Consider the following 15,436-nt stretch of genomic DNA (forward strand, 5'->3'; position numbering starts at 1 on the left):
CAACCTCTGATTCCCCACCTCTGATTCCCCATATCTGATTCCCCGCCTCTGTTTCACCGCCTCTGATTCCCCGCCTCTGTCTCCCCATATCTGATTCCACGCCTCTGATTCCCCAACTCTGATTCCGCGCCTCTGATTCCCCAGCTCTGATTCCCCGCCTCTGATTCCCCGTGTTTGATTCCCTGCCTCTGATTCCCCGCCTCTGATTCCCCATCTCTGATTCACAACCTTTGATTCGCCACCTCTGATTCCCCATCTCTGATTCCCGGACTCTGATTCCCCACCTATGATTCCTGGCCTCTTATTCCCGGCATCTGATTCCCGGCCTCTGATTCCCGGCCTCTGATTCCCCGCTTCTGATTCTGATTCCATGCCTCTGATTCCCCATCTCTGATTCCGCACATCTGATTCCCCGCCTCTGTTTCCCCGCCTCTGATGCCCCGCCTCTGTTTCCCCATATCTGATTCCCCGCCTCTGATACCCCAACTCAGATTCCCCGCCTCTTATTCCCCAGCTCTGATACCCGGCCCCTGCTTCCCTGCCACTTATTCCCCACCTCTGATTCCCCATATCTGATTCCCCGCCTCTGTTTCCCCGCCTCTGATTCCCCTCCTCAGTTTCCCCATATCTAATTCCCGGCCTCTGATTCCCCAACTCTGATTCCCCGCCTCTGATTCCCCAGCTCTGATTCCCCGCCTCTGATTCCCCGCATCTGATTCCCTGCCTCTGATTCCCCACCTCTGATTCCCTGCCTCTGATTCCGAACCTCTGATTCCCCATATCTGATTCCCGGCCTTTGTTTCCCTGCCTCTGATTCCCCACCTCTGATTCCCAATATCTCATTCCCCGCATCTGATTCCCCATCTCTGATTCCCGGACTCTGATTCCCCACCTCTGATTCCCGGCCTCTTATTCCCCGCTTCTGATTCTGATTCTCTGCCTCTGATTCCCCATCTCCGATTCCGCACATCTGATTCCCTGCCTCTGATTCCCCACCTCTTATTCCCCATATCTGATTCCCCGCCTCGATTCCCGGCCTCTGATTCCCTGCCTCTGATTCCCCGACTCTGATTCCCTGCCTCTGATTCCCCATCTCTGATTCCGCACATCTGATTCCCTGCCTCTGATTCCCCACCTCTGATTCCCCGCCTCTGATTCCCTGCCTCTGATTCGCAACCTCTGATTCCACACCTCTGATTCCCCATATCTGATTCCCCGCCTCTGTTTCCCCGCCTATGATTCCCCGCCTCTATTCCCCATAACTGATTCCCCGCCTCTGATTCCCCAACTCTGATTCCCCGCCTCTGATTCCCCAGCTCTGATTCCCCGCATCTGATTCCCCACATCTGATTCCCAGCCTCTGATTCTCCACTTCTGATTCCCTGCCTCTGATTCCCAACCTCTAATTTCCCATATCTGATTCCCCGCCTCTGTTTCCCTGCCTCTGATTCCCCGCCTCTGATTCCCAATATCTCATTCCCTGCCTCTGATTCCCCATCTCTGATTCCCGGACTCTGATTCCCCACATCTGATTCCCGGCCTCTTATTCCCCGCTTCTGATTCTGATTCTCTGCCTCTGACTCCCCATCTCTGATTCCGCACATCTGATACCCTGCCTCTGATTCCCCACCTCTTATTCCCCATATCTGATTCCCCTCCTCTGATTCCCGGCCTCTGATTCCCTGCCTCTGATTCCCCGCCTCTGATTCCCTGCCTCTGATTCCCCATCTCTGATTCCGCACATCTGATTCCCTGCCTCTGATTCCCCGCCTCTGATTCCCCGCCTCTGATTCCCTGCCTCTGATTCGCAACATCTGATTCCCCACCTCTGATTCCCCATATCTGATTCCCCACCTCTGTTTCCCCGCCTCTGATTCCCCGCCTCTGTTTCCACATATCTGATTCCCCGCCTCTGATTCCCCAACTCTGATTCCCCGCCTCTGATTCCGCGTGTTTGATTCCCTGCCTCTGATTCCCCGCCTCTGATTCCCCATCTCTGATTCAGCGCCTTTGATTCGCCACCTCTGATTCCCCATATCTGATTCACCGCATCTGCTTCCCCGCCTCTGATTCCCCGCCTCTGATTCCCAATATCTCATTCCCCGCCTCTGATTCCCCATCTCTGATTCCCGGACTCTGATTCCCCATCTCTGATTCCGCACATCTGATTCCCTGCCTCTGATTCCCCGCCTCTGATTCAACGCCTCTGATTACCTGCCTCTGTTTCCCAACCACTGATTCCCCACCTCTGATTCCCCATATCTGATTCCCTGCCTCTGATTCCCAACCACTGATTCCCCACCTCTGATTCCCCATATCTGATTCCCCGCCTCTGTTTACCGCCTCTGATTCCCCGCCTCTGTTTCCCCATATCTGATACCCCGCCTCTGATTCACCGCCTCTGTTTCCCCATATCTGATTCCCCGCCTCTGATTCCCCAAATCTGATTCCCCGCCTCTGATTCCCCAGCTATGATTCCCAGTCTCTCATTACCCGTGTTTGATTCCCAACCTCTGATTCCCCACCTCTGATTCCCCATATCTGATTCCCCACCTCTGTTTCCCCGCCTCTGATTCCCCACCTCTGTTTCCCCATATCTGATTCCCCGCCTCTGATTCCCCAACTCGGATTCCCCGCCTCTGATTCCACGCCTCTGATTCCCCATCTCTGATTCAACGCCTTTGAGTCGCCATCTCTGATTCCCCATATCTGATTCTCCGCCTCTGTTTCCCTGCCTCTGATTCCCTGCCTCTGATTCCCAATATCTCATTCCCCGCCTCTGATTCCCCACCTCTGATTCCCGGACTCTGATTCCCCACCTCTGATTCCCGGCCTCTTATTCCCCGCTTCTGATTCTGATTCTCTGCCTCTGATTCCCCATCTCTGATTCCGCACATCTGATTCCCTGCCTCTGATTCCCCACCTCTGATTCCCCATATCTGATTCCCCGCCTCTGATTCCCGGCCTCTGATTCCCTGCCTCTGATTCCCCGCCTCTGATTCCCTGCCTCTGATTCCCCATCTCTGATTCCGCACATCTGATTCCCTGCCACTCATTCCCCGCCTCTGATTCCCCGCCTCTGATTCCCTGCCTCTGATTCGCAACCTCTGATTCCCCACCTCTGATTCCCCATATCTGATTCCCCGCCTCTGTTTCCCCGCCTCTGATTCCCCGACTCTGTTTCCCCAATATCTGAGTCCCCGCCTCTGATTCCCCAACTCTGATTCTCCGCCTCTGAATCCCCGTGTTTGATTCCCTGCCTCTGATTCCCCGCCTCTGATTCCCCATCTCTGATTCAGCGCCTTTGATTCGCCACCTCTGATTCCCCATATCTGATTCCCAGCATCTGTTTCCCCGCCTCTGATTCCCCGCCTCTGATTCCCCATATCTCATTCCCCGCCTCTGATTCCCCGCCTCTGATTCCCTTCCTCTGATTCGCAACCTCTGATTCCCCACCTCTGATTCCCCATATCTGATTCCCCGCCTCTGTTTCACCGCCTCTGATTCCCCGCCTCTGTTTCCCCATATCTGATTCCCCGCCTCCGATTCCCCAACACTGATTCCCCGCCTCTGATTCCCCGTGCTTGATTCCCTGCCTCTGATTCCCCGCCTCTGATTCCCCATCTCTGATTCAGCTCCTTTGATTCGCCACCTCTGATTCCCCATATCTGATTCCCCTCATCTGTTTCCCTGCCTCTGATTCCCCGCCTCTGATTCCCCATATCTCATTCCCTGCCTCTGATTCCCCATCTCTGATTCCCGGACTCTGATTCCCCATCTCTGATTCCGCACATCTGATTCCCTGCCTCTGATTCCCCGCCTCTGATTCCCCGCCTCTGATTACCTGCCTCTGATTCCCAACCACTCATTCCCCACCTCTGATTCCCCATATCTGATTCCCTGCCTCTGATTCCCAACCACTGATTCCCACCTCTGATTCCCCATATCTGATTCCCCGCCTCTGTTTCCCGCCTCGTATTCCCCGCCTCTGTTTCCCCATATCTGATTCCCCACCTCTGATTCCCCATATCTGATTCCCCGCCTCTGTTTCCCCGCCTCTGTTTCCCCGCCTCTGTTTCCCCATATCTGATACCCCGCCTCTGATTCCCCGCCTCTGTTTCCCCATATCTGATTCCCCGCCTCTGATTCCCCAACTCTGATTCCCCGCCTCTGATTCCCCAGCTATGATTCCCCGTCTCTCATTCCCCGTGTTTGATTCCCAACCTCTGATTCCCCACCTCTGATTACCCATATCTGATTCCCCACCTCTGTTTCCCTGCCTCTGATTCCCCACCTCTGTTTCCCCATATCTGATTCCCCGCCTCTGATTGCCTAACTCTGCTTCCCCGCCTCTGATTCCCCGCCTCTGATTCCCCATCTCTGATTCAACGCATTTGATTCGCCATCTCTGATTCCCCATATCTGATTCTCCGCCTCTGTTTCCCTGCCTCTGATTCCCCGCCTCTGATTCCCAATATCTCATTCCCCGCCTCTGATTCCCGGCATCTGATTTCCGGCCTCTGATTCCCAGCCTCTCATTCCCGGCCTCTCATTCCCGGCCACTGATTCCCGGCCTCTGATTCCCCGCCTCTGATTCCCCGCCTCTGATTCCCGGCCTCTGACTCCCAACCTCTGATTCCCCACCTCTGATTCCCCATATCTGATTCCCCGCCTCTGTTTCACCGCCTCTGATTCCCCGCCTCTATCTCCCCATATCTGATTCCACGCCTCTGATTCCCCAACTCTGATTCCGCGCCTCTGATTCCCCAGCTCTGATTCCCCGCCTCTGATTCCCCGTGTTTGATTCCCTGCCTCTGATTCCCCGCCTCTGATTCCCCATCTCTGATTCACAACCTTTGATTCACCACCTCTGATTCCCCATATCTGATTCCCCGCCTCTGTTTCCCCGCCTCTGATTCCCCGCCTCTGATTCCCCATATCTAATTCCCCGCCTCTGATTCCCAATATCTCATTCCCCGCCTCTGATTCCCGGCATCTGATTTCCGGCCTCTGATTCCCGGCCTCTCATTCCCGGCCTCTGATTCCCGGCCTCTGATTCCCCGCCTCTGATTCCCCGCCTCTGATTCCCTGCCTCTGATTCCCCATCTCTGATTCCGCACATCTGATTCCCTGCCTCTGATTCCCCGCCTCTGATTCCCCGCCTCTGATTCCCGGCCTCTGACTCCCAACCTCTGATTCCCCACCTCTGATTCCCCATATCTGATTCCGCGCCTCTGTTTCCCCGCCTCTGATTCCCCGCCTCTGTTTCCCCATATCTGATTCCCCGCCTCTGAATCCCCAACTCTGATTCCCCGCCTCTGATTCCCCAGCTATGATTCCCCGCCTCTCATTCCCCGTGTTTGATTCCCAACCTCTGATTCCCCACCTCTGATTCCCCATATCTGATTCCCCACCTCTGTTTCCCCGCCTCTGATTCCCCACCTCTGTTTCCCCATATCTGATTCCCCGCCTCTGATTGCCCAACTCTGATTCCCCGCCTCTGATTCCCCGCCTCTGATTCCCCATCTCTGATTCAATGCCTCTGTTTCCCCGCCTCTGATGCCCCGCCTCTGTTTCCCCATATCTGATTCCCAGCCTCTGATACCCCAACTCAGATTCCCCGCCTCTTATTCCCCAGCTCTGATACCCGGCCTCTGCTTCCCTGCCACTTATTCCCCACCTCTGATTCCCCATATCTGATTCCCCGCCTCTGTTTCCCCGCCTCTGATTCCCCTCCTCTGTTTCCCCATATCTAATTCCCAGCCTCTGATTCCCCAACTCTGATTCCCCGCCTCAGATTCCCCAGCTCTGATTCCCCGCCTCTGATTCCCCGCATCTGATTCCCTGCCTCTGATTCCACACCTCTGATTCCCTGCCTCTGATTCCCAACCTCTGATTCCCCATATCTGATTCCCCTCCTCTGTGTCCCTGCCTCTGATTCCCCGCCTCTGATTCCCAATATCTCATTCCCCGCCTCTGATTCCCCATCTCTGATTCCCCATATCTGATTCCCCGCCTCGATTCCCGGCCTCTGATTCCCTGCCTCTGATTCCCCGCCTCTGATTCCCTGCCTCTGATTCCCCATCTCTCATTCCGCACATCTGATTCCCTGCCTCTGATTCCCCGCCTCTGATTCCCTGCCTCTGATTCCCTGCCTCTGATTCGCAACCTCTGATTCCCCACATCTGATTCCCCATATCTGATTCCCCGCCTCTGTTTCCCCGCCTCTGATTCCCCGCCTCTGTTTCCCCATATCTGATTCCCCGCCTCCGATTCCCCAACACTGATTCCCCGCCTCTGATTCCCCGTGTTTGATTCCCTGCCTCTGATTCCCCGCCTCTGATTCCCCATCTCTGATTCAGCTCCTTTGATTCGCCACCTCTGATTCCCCATATCTGATTCCCCTCATCTGTTTCCCTGCCTCTGATTCCCCGCCTCTGATTCCCCATATCTCATTCCCTGCCTCTGATTCCCCATCTCTGATTCCCGGACTCTGATTCCCCATCTCTGATTCCGCACATCTGATTCCCTGCCTCTGATTCCCCGCCTCTGATTCCCCGCCTCTGATTACCTGCCTCTGATTCCCAACCACTCATTCCCCACCTCTGATTCCCCATATCTGATTCCCTGCCTCTGATTCCCAACCACTGATTCCCCACCTCTGATTCCCCATATCTGATTCCCCGCCTCTGTTTCCCGCCTCGTATTCCCCGCCTCTGTTTCCCCATATCTGATTCCCCACATCTGATTCCCCATATCTGATTCCCCGCCTCTGTTTCCCCGCCTCTGATTCCCCGCCTCTGTTTCCCCATATCTGATACCCCGCCTCTGATTCCCCGCCTCTGTTTCCCCATATCTGATTCCCCGCCTCTGATTCCCCAACTCTGATTCCCCGCCTCTGATTCCCCAGCTATGATTCCCCGTCTCTCATTCCCCGTGTTTGATTCCCAACCTCTGATTCCCCACCTCTGATTACCCATATCTGATTCCCCACCTCTGTTTCCCCGCCTCTGATTCCCCACCTCTGTTTCCCCATATCTGATTCCCCGCCTCTGATTGCCTAACTCTGCTTCCCCGCCTCTGATTCCCCGCCTCTGATTCCCCATCTCTGATTCAACGCATTTGATTCGCCATCTCTGATTCCCCATATCTGATTCTCCGCCTCTGTTTCCCTGCCTCTGATTCCCCGCCTCTGATTCCCAATATCTCATTCCCCGCCTCTGATTCCCGGCATCTGATTTCCGGCCTCTGATTCCCAGCCTCTCATTCCCGGCCTCTCATTCCCGGCCACTGATTCCCGGCCTCTGATTCCCCGCCTCTGATTCCCCGCCTCTGATTCCCGGCCTCTGACTCCCAACCTCTGATTCCCCACCTCTGATTCCCCATATCTGATTCCCCGCCTCTGTTTCACCGCCTCTGATTCCCCGCCTCTGTCTCCCCATATCTGATTCCACGCCTCTGATTCCCCAACTCTGATTCCGCGCCTCTGATTCCCCAGCTCTGATTCCCCGCCTCTGATTCCCCGTGTTTGATTCCCTGCCTCTGATTCCCCGCCTCTGATTCCCCATCTCTGATTCACAACCTTTGATTCGCCACCTCTGATTCCCCATATCTGATTCCCCGCCTCTGTTTCCCCGCCTCTGATTCCCGGACTCTGATTCCCCACCTATGATTCCTGGCCTCTTATTCCCGGCATCTGATTCCCGGCCTCTGATTCCCGGCCTCTGATTCCCCGCTTCTGATTCTGATTCCATGCCTCTGATTCCCCATCTCTGATTCCGCACATCTGATTCCCCGCCTCTGTTTCCCCGCCTCTGATGCCCCGCCTCTGTTTCCCCATATCTGATTCCCCGCCTCTGATACCCCAACTCAGATTCCCCGCCTCTTATTCCCCAGCTCTGATACCCGGCCCCTGCTTCCCTGCCACTTATTCCCCACCTCTGATTCCCCATATCTGATTCCCCGCCTCTGTTTCCCCGCCTCTGATTCCCCTCCTCAGTTTCCCCATATCTAATTCCCGGCCTCTGATTCCCCAACTCTGATTCCCCGCCTCTGATTCCCCAGCTCTGATTCCCCGCCTCTGATTCCCCGCATCTGATTCCCTGCCTCTGATTCCCCACCTCTGATTCCCTGCCTCTGATTCCGAACCTCTGATTCCCCATATCTGATTCCCCGCCTTTGTTTCCCTGCCTCTGATTCCCCACCTCTGATTCCCAATATCTCATTCCCCGCATCTGATTCCCCATCTCTGATTCCCGGACTCTGATTCCCCACCTCTGATTCCCGGCCTCTTATTCCCCGCTTCTGATTCTGATTCTCTGCCTCTGATTCCCCATCTCCGATTCCGCACATCTGATTCCCTGCCTCTGATTCCCCACCTCTGATTCCCCATATCTGATTCCCCGCCTCGATTCCCGGCCTCTGATTCCCTGCCTCTGATTCCCCGACTCTGATTCCCTGCCTCTGATTCCCCATCTCTGATTCCGCACATCTGATTCCCTGCCTCTGATTCCCCACCTCTGATTCCCCGCCTCTGATTCCCTGCCTCTGATTCGCAACCTCTGATTCCACACCTCTGATTCCCCATATCTGATTCCCCGCCTCTGTTTCCCCGCCTCTGATTCCCCGCCTCTGTTTCCCCATAACTGATTCCCCGCCTCTGATTCCCCAACTCTGATTCCCCGCCTCTGATTCCCCAGCTCTGATTCCCCGCATCTGATTCCCCACATCTGATTCCCAGCCTCTGATTCTCCACTTCTGATTCCCTGCCTCTGATTCCCAACCTCTAATTTCCCATATCTGATTCCCCGCCTCTGTTTCCCTGCCTCTGATTCCCCGCCTCTGATTCCCAATATCTCATTCCCTGCCTCTGATTCCCCATCTCTGATTCCCGGACTCTGATTCCCCACATCTGATTCCCGGCCTCTTATTCCCCGCTTCTGATTCTGATTCTCTGCCTCTGACTCCCCATCTCTGATTCCGCACATCTGATACCCTGCCTCTGATTCCCCACCTCTTATTCCCCATATCTGATTCCCCTCCTCTGATTCCCGGCCTCTGATTCCCTGCCTCTGATTCCCCGCCTCTGATTCCCTGCCTCTGATTCCCAATCTCTGATTCCGCACATCTGATTCCCTGCCTCTGATTCCCCGCCTCTGATTCCCCGCCTCTGATTCCCTGCCTCTGATTCGCAACATCTGATTCCCCACCTCTGATTCCCCATATCTGATTCCCCACCTCTGTTTCCCCGCCTCTGATTCCCCGCCTCTGTTTCCCCATATCTGATTCCCCACCTCTGATTCCCCAACTCTGATTCCCCGCCTCTGATTCCGCGTGTTTGATTCCCTGCCTCTGATTCCCCGCCTCTGATTTCCCATCTCTGATTCAGCGCCTTTGATTCGCCACCTCTGATTCCCCATATCTGATTCACCGCATCTGATTACCTGCCTCTGTTTCCCAACCACTGATTCCCCACCTCTGATTCCCCATATCTGATTCCCTGCCTCTGATTCCCAACCACTGATTCCCCACCTCTGATTCCCCATATCTGATTCCCCGCCTCTGTTTACCGCCTCTGATTCCCCGCCTCTGTTTCCCCATATCTGATACCCCGCCTCTGATTCACCGCCTCTGTTTCCCCATATCTGATTCCCCGCCTCTGATTCCCCAACTCTGATTCCCCGCCTCTGATTCCCCAGCTATGATTCCCCGTCTCTCATTACCCGTGTTTGATTCCCAACCTCTGATTCCCCACCTCTGATTCCCCATATCTGATTCCCCACCTCTGTTTCCCCGCCTCTGATTCCCCACCTCTGTTTCCCCATATCTGATTCCCCGCCTCTGATTCCCCAACTCGGATTCCCCGCCTCTGATTCCACGCCTCTGATTCCCCATCTCTGATTCAACGCCTTTGAGTCGCCATCTCTGATTCCCCATATCTGATTCTCCGCCTCTGTTTCCCTGCCTCTGATTCCCTGCCTCTGATTCCCAACATCTCATTCCCCGCCTCTGATTCCCCACCTCTGATTCCCGGACTCTGATTCCCCACCTCTGATTCCCGGCCTCTTATTCCCCGCTTCTGATTCTGATTCTCTGCCTCTGATTCCCCATCTCTGATTCCGCACATCTGATTCCCTGCCTCTGATTCCCCACCTCTGATTCCCCATATCTGATTCCCCGCCTCTGATTCCCGGCCTCTGATTCCCTGCCTCTGATTCCCCGCCTCTGATTCCCTGCCTCTGATTCCCCATCTCTGATTCCGCACATCTGATTCCCTGCCACTCATTCCCCGCCTCTGATTCCCTGCCTCTGATTCCCTGCCTCTGATTCGCAACCTCTGATTCCCCACCTCTGATTCCCCATATCTGATTCCCCGCCTCTGTTTCCCCGCCTCTGATTCCCCGACTCTGTTTCCCCAATATCTGAGTCCCCGCCTCTGATTCCCCAACTCTGATTCTCCGCCTCTGAATCCCCGTGTTTGATTCCCTGCCTCTGATTCCCCGCCTCTGATTCCCCATCTCTGATTCAGCGCCTTTGATTCGCCACCTCTGATTCCCCATATCTGATTCCCAGCATCTGTTTCCCCGCCTCTGATTCCCCGCCTCTGATTCCCCATATCTCATTCCCCGCCTCTGATTCCCCGCCTCTGATTCCCTTCCTCTGATTCGCAACCTCTGATTCCCCACCTCTGATTCCCCATATCTGATTCCCCGCCTCTGTTTCACCGCCTCTGATTCCCCGCCTCTGTTTCCCCATATCTGATTCCCCGCCTCTGATTCCCCAACACTGATTCCCCGCCTCTGATTCCCCGTGTTTGATTCCCTGCCTCCGATTCCCCGCCTCTGATTCCCCATCTCTGATTCAGTGCCTTTGATTCGCCACCTCTGATTCCCCATATCTGATTCCCCGCATCTGTTTCCCCGCCTCTGATTCCCCGCATCTGATTCCCCATATCTCATTCCCCGCCTCTGATTCCCCATCTCTGATTCCCGGACTCTGATTCCCCATCTCTGATTCCGCACATCTGATTCCCTGCCTCTGATTCCCCGCCTCTGATTCCCCGCCTCTGATTACCTGCCTCTGATTCCCAACTACTGATTCCCCACCTCTGATTCCCCATATCTGATTCCCTGCCTCTGATTCCCAACCACTGATTCCCCACCTCTGATTCCCCATATCTGATTCCCCGCCTCTGTTTCCCGCCTTGTATTCCCCGCCTCTGTTTCCCCATATCTGATTCCCCACCTCTGATTCCCCATATCTGATTCCCCGCCTCTGTTTCCCCGCCTCTGATTCCCCGCCTCTGTTTCCCCATATCTGATTCCCCGCCTCTGATTCCCCGCCTCTGTTTCCCCATATCTGATTCCCCGCCTCTGATTCCCCAACTCTGATTCCCCGCCTCTGATTCCCCAGCTATGATTCCCCGTCTCTCATTCCCCTTGTATGATTCCCAACCTCTGATTCACCACCTCTGATTCCCCATATCTGATTCCCCACCTCTGTTTCCCCGCCTCTGATTCCCCACCTCTGTTTCCCCATATCTGATTCCCCGCCTCTGATTGCCCAACTCTGATTCCCCGCCTCTGATTCCCCGCCTCTGATTCCCCATCTCTGATTCAACGCCTCTGTTTCCCCGCCTCTGATGCCCCGCCTCTGTTTCCCCATATCTGATTCCCCGCCTCTGATACCCCAACTCAGATTCCCCGCCTCTTATTCCCCAGCTCTGATACCCGGCCTCTGCTTCCCTGCCACTTATTCCCCACCTCTGATTCCCCAACTCTGATTCCCCGCCTCTGATTCCCCAGCTCTGATTCCCCGCCTCTGATTCCCCGCATCTGATTCCCTGCCTCTGATTCCCCACCTCTGATTCCCTGCCTCTGATTCCCAACCTCTGATTCCCCATATCTGATTCCCCGCCTCTGTTTCCCTGCCTCTGATTCCCCGCCTCTGATTCCCAATATCTCATTCCCCGCCTCTGATTCCCCATCTCTGATTCCCCATATCTGATTCCCCACTTCAATTCCCGGCCTCTGATTCCCTGCCTCTGATTCCCCGCCTCTGATTCCCTGCCTCTGATTCCCCATCTCTGATTCCGCACATCTGATTCCCGCCTCTGATTCCCAGCCTCTGATTCCCCATCTCTGATTCAACGCCTCTGTTTCCCCGCCTCTGATGCCCCGCCTCTGTTTCCCCATATCTGATTCCCCGCCTCTGATACCCCAACTCAGATTCCCCGCCTCTTATTCCCCAGCTCTGATACAAGGCCTCTGCTTCCCAACCTCTGATTCCACACCTCTGATTCCCCATATCTGATTCCCCGCCTCTGTTTCCCCGCCTCTGATTCCCCGCCTCTGTTTCCCCATAACTGATTCCCCGCCTCTGATTCCCCAACTCTGATTCCCCGCCTCTGATTCCCCAGCTCTGATTCCCCGCATCTGATTCCCCACATCTGATTCCCAGCCTCTGATTCTCCACTTCTGATTCCCTGCCTCTGATTCCCAACCTCTAATTTCCCATATCTGATTCCCCGCCTCTGTTTCCCTGCCTCTGATTCCCCGCCTCTGATTCCCAATATCTCATTCCCTGCCTCTGATTCCCCATCTCTGATTCCCGGACTCTGATTCCCCACATCTGATTCCCGGCCTCTTATTCCCCGCTTCTGATTCTGATTCTCTGCCTCTGACTCCCCATCTCTGATTCCGCACATCTGATACCCTGCCTCTGATTCCCCACCTCTTATTCCCCATATCTGATTCCCCTCCTCTGATTCCCGGCCTCTGATTCCCTGCCTCTGATTCCCCGCCTCTGATTCCCTGCCTCTGATTCCCAATCTCTGATTCCGCACATCTGATTCCCTGCCTCTGATTCCCCGCCTCTGATTCCCCGCCTCTGATTCCCTGCCTCTGATTCGCAACATCTGATTCCCCACCTCTGATTCCCCATATCTGATTCCCCACCTCTGTTTCCCCGCCTCTGATTCCCCGCCTCTGTTTCCCCATATCTGATTCCCCACCTCTGATTCCCCAACTCTGATTCCCCGCCTCTGATTCCGCGTGTTTGATTCCCTGCCTCTGATTCCCCGCCTCTGATTTCCCATCTCTGATTCAGCGCCTTTGATTCGCCACCTCTGATTCCCCATATCTGATTCACCGCATCTGATTACCTGCCTCTGTTTCCCAACCACTGATTCCCCACCTCTGATTCCCCATATCTGATTCCCTGCCTCTGATTCCCAACCACTGATTCCCCACCTCTGATTCCCCATATCTGATTCCCCGCCTCTGTTTACCGCCTCTGATTCCCCGCCTCTGTTTCCCCATATCTGATACCCCGCCTCTGATTCACCGCCTCTGTTTCCCCATATCTGATTCCCCGCCTCTGATTCCCCAACTCTGATTCCCCGCCTCTGATTCCCCAGCTATGATTCCCCGTCTCTCATTACCCGTGTTTGATTCCCAACCTCTGATTCCCCACCTCTGATTCCCCATATCTGATTCCCCACCTCTGTTTCCCCGCCTCTGATTCCCCACCTCTGTTTCCCCATATCTGATTCCCCGCCTCTGATTCCCCAACTCGGATTCCCCGCCTCTGATTCCACGCCTCTGATTCCCCATCTCTGATTCAACGCCTTTGAGTCGCCATCTCTGATTCCCCATATCTGATTCTCCGCCTCTGTTTCCCTGCCTCTGATTCCCTGCCTCTGATTCCCAACATCTCATTCCCCGCCTCTGATTCCCCACCTCTGATTCCCGGACTCTGATTCCCCACCTCTGATTCCCGGCCTCTTATTCCCCGCTTCTGATTCTGATTCTCTGCCTCTGATTCCCCATCTCTGATTCCGCACATCTGATTCCCTGCCTCTGATTCCCCACCTCTGATTCCCCATATCTGATTCCCCGCCTCTGATTCCCGGCCTCTGATTCCCTGCCTCTGATTCCCCGCCTCTGATTCCCTGCCTCTGATTCCCCATCTCTGATTCCGCACATCTGATTCCCTGCCACTCATTCCCCGCCTCTGATTCCCCGCCTCTGATTCCCTGCCTCTGATTCGCAACCTCTGATTCCCCACCTCTGATTCCCCATATCTGATTCCCCGCCTCTGTTTCCCCGCCTCTGATTCCCCGACTCTGTTTCCCCAATATCTGAGTCCCCGCCTCTGATTCCCCAACTCTGATTCTCCGCCTCTGAATCCCCGTGTTTGATTCCCTGCCTCTGATTCCCCGCCTCTGATTCCCCATCTCTGATTCAGCGCCTTTGATTCGCCACCTCTGATTCCCCATATCTGATTCCCAGCATCTGTTTCCCCGCCTCTGATTCCCCGCCTCTGATTCCCCATATCTCATTCCCCGCCTCTGATTCCCCGCCTCTGATTCCCTTCCTCTGATTCGCAACCTCTGATTCCCCACCTCTGATTCCCCATATCTGATTCCCCGCCTCTGTTTCACCGCCTCTGATTCCCCGCCTCTGTTTCCCCATATCTGATTCCCCGCCTCTGATTCCCCAACACTGATTCCCCGCCTCTGATTCCCCGTGTTTGATTCCCTGCCTCCGATTCCCCGCCTCTGATTCCCCATCTCTGATTCAGTGCCTTTGATTCGCCACCTCTGATTCCCCATATCTGATTCCCCGCATCTGTTTCCCCGCCTCTGATTCCCCGCATCTGATTCCCCATATCTCATTCCCCGCCTCTGATTCCCCATCTCTGATTCCCGGACTCTGATTCCCCATCTCTGATTCCGCACATCTGATTCCCTGCCTCTGATTCCCCGCCTCTGATTCCCCGCCTCTGATTACCTGCCTCTGATTCCCAACTACTGATTCCCCACCTCTGATTCCCCATATCTGATTCCCTGCCTCTGATTCCCAACCACTGATTCCCCACCTCTGATTCCCCATATCTGATTCCCCGCCTCTGTTTCCCGCCTTGTATTCCCCGCCTCTGTTTCCCCATATCTGATTCCCCACCTCTGATTCCCCATATCTGATTCCCCGCCTCTGTTTCCCCGCCTCTGATTCCCCGCCTCTGTTTCCCCATATCTGATTCCCCGCCTCTGATTCCCCGCCTCTGTTTCCCCATATCTGATTCCCCGCCTCTGATTCCCCAACTCTGATTCCCCGCCTCTGATTCCCCAGCTATGATTCCCCGTCTCTCATTCCCCTTGTATGATTCCCAACCTCTGATTCACCACCTCTGATTCCCCATATCTGATTCCCCACCTCTGTTTCCCCGCCTCTGATTCCCCACCTCTGTTTCCCCATATCTGATTCCCCGCCTCTGATTGCCCAACTCTGATTCCCCGCCTCTGATTCCCCGCCTCTGATTCCCCATCTCTGATTCAACGCCTCTGTTTCCCCGCCTCTGATGCCCCGCCTCTGTTTCCCCATATCTGATTCCCCGCCTCTGATACCCCAACTCAGATTCCCCGCCTCTTATTCCC

The sequence above is a fragment of the Narcine bancroftii genome, chromosome 1 (assembly GCF_036971445.1).
Source record: "Narcine bancroftii isolate sNarBan1 chromosome 1, sNarBan1.hap1, whole genome shotgun sequence".
In the NCBI taxonomy this organism is placed as follows: Eukaryota; Metazoa; Chordata; class Chondrichthyes; order Torpediniformes; family Narcinidae; genus Narcine; species Narcine bancroftii.